Source organism: Oratosquilla oratoria, chromosome 9, assembly GCF_046742065.1.
Source record: "Oratosquilla oratoria isolate Oo_2021 chromosome 9, ASM4674206v1, whole genome shotgun sequence".
NCBI classification, from domain to species: domain Eukaryota; kingdom Metazoa; phylum Arthropoda; class Malacostraca; order Stomatopoda; family Squillidae; genus Oratosquilla; species Oratosquilla oratoria.
Genome location: NC_134785.1, coordinates 6,366,317 through 6,368,494, shown reverse-complemented (window position 1 = coordinate 6,368,494; position 2,178 = coordinate 6,366,317).

The window sequence follows — 2,178 nt, the reverse complement described above, 5'->3', positions numbered from 1 at the left end:
GAAGCCGCTCTGACGGGGGTTCGAATCCCAGCAGATGAGTTTATTTCCATATATGTATACAAATGTATAAATATATATAAGTATATATATATATATATATGTATATGTATATATACACACATATATATATGTAATACATGCATGTATATATATATATATATGTATATATATATTTATATATACATATATATACATATATATATATATTTATATATGTATATATATATATACATATATATGTATATATATATATATATATATATATATATATAAGATATATAAAATATTGAGAGGGAGAGAGAAGGGGAAAGAGAAAGAGAAAGAAAAAGAAAAAATGAGAGAGAAAGAGAAGGAGAGAGAAAGATGGGTAGAGGGAGGTTAATTAGCGACTTTACTTTGAAATTATAAATCATCTATCTTATTCTGTTTACTATCTTACGATTCTAATGAGCTAATATCCTGATTCCAGACACTTTTTTTCTGTCTGAGAGGAAAGGGACTAGAGGGAGGTCAATTAATCATTTTCATTTGAAAATATAAATCATATATCTTATTCTGTTTACTATCTTACGATTCTAATGAGCTAATAACCTGATTCCAGACATTTTTTCTCTCTATCTTATTTTCTCTTCATTTAACATAATGTTCTTAGTGTAGTATTTTGAATATTGATTGAGTTCTGCGCAAATTCTTTCTGAAATATATATGTACACTCTTTATATGTTCTGTAATGTATTTTGTACTTCCTGAGTTTGGGCAACTACGCGGTGTGACAAATGGTTTTTCCCTTTCCCGGTGAGGACATTAATTCTTTTTACCCACAACCAGATACGTTGTTTAATGGCCCTGCCAGTAAAAAGCCACGTTCCCATTTCTTTACCTTCCCAAGGAATGTAAACATAATTAGTTTAAATGTAATCTGTTCAAAAAGTTCACACGAACAAAGAGAGTGAAATGAACAAGGATTACTTTTTTTTTTTTTTTCTTCAGGACTTCTTTCGATTCATTCTTTTGATCTTAGCGATGTACAGTCGGGTACAAAAGGTCGTCGACATTCTCTGACGTGGCGTAGCTTTGGTCCCCAGGGGATAAAGACGAAGGAAGAGAAGAAGAAGAAGAAGAAGAAGAAGAAGAAGAAGAAGAAGAAGAAGAAGAAGAAGAAGAAGAAGAAGAAGAAGAAGAAGAAGACGAAGAAGAAGAGAGAGGAAGAAGAAGAAGAGAGAAGAAGAAGAAGAAGAAGAAGAAGAGGGAAGAAAAAGAAGAAAAAGAAGAAGAAGAAGAGGAATACGAAGAAGAGAAAAGATGAAGAAGAAGAGAGAAGAAGGAGAGGGAAGAAAGCGAAGAAGAAGGAGAGGGAAGAACACAAAGAAGAAGAAGAAGAGGGTAGAAGAAGAAGAAAGAGAAAAATAAGAAGGGGGAAGCAGAAGACAAAGAAGAAGAGGGAAGAAGAAAAGAAGAAGAAAGAGAAGAATAAGAAGGGGGAAGAAGAAGACAAAGAAGACGAGGGAAGAGGAAGAGAAGAAGAAGAAGAAGAAGAAAGATAAGAAGAGAAGAAGAAGAGAAAGAAGAAAGAGAAGAACAAGAACAAGAACAAGAACAAGAACAACAAAAGGGAAGAAGACGAAGAAAAAAAGAAAAAGAAGACGAAGAAGAGGAAGAAGAAGAAGAAGAAGAAGAAGAAGAAGAAGAAGAAGAAGAAGAAGATGAAGAAGAAAATATCACACACTAATCTATATCAATCTAAGGCTTCGGTTCAAATTTGTTGCCAAAACTGTCATCAACAGACATTTTTTTTTTCCGGGTGACCTGAAACATTATAAAACAAAGATGACATTCTAAGAATTTGTCGGAGAACTTCTATTCCCAACTGTACTTTCTAGATCTTCTTCGAGATAATGACAAAGATCATCTAGAAGGATAATATTCTAGACATTTTGCTTTTTATGTGAACGTTTGTGTGTGTTTGTGTGTGTGTGTGTATGTGTGTGTGTGTGTGTGTGTGTGTGTGTGTGTGTGTGTGTGTGTGTGTGTGTGTGTGTGTGTGTGTGTGTGTGTGTGTGTGTGTGTGTGTGTGTGTGTGTGTGTGTGTGTGTGTGTGTGTGTGTGTGTGTGTGTGAGTGTGTGTACGTGAATGTGTGTGAGTGAGTGGTGTGCGCGTGTATGTATGTGTGTCCGCGG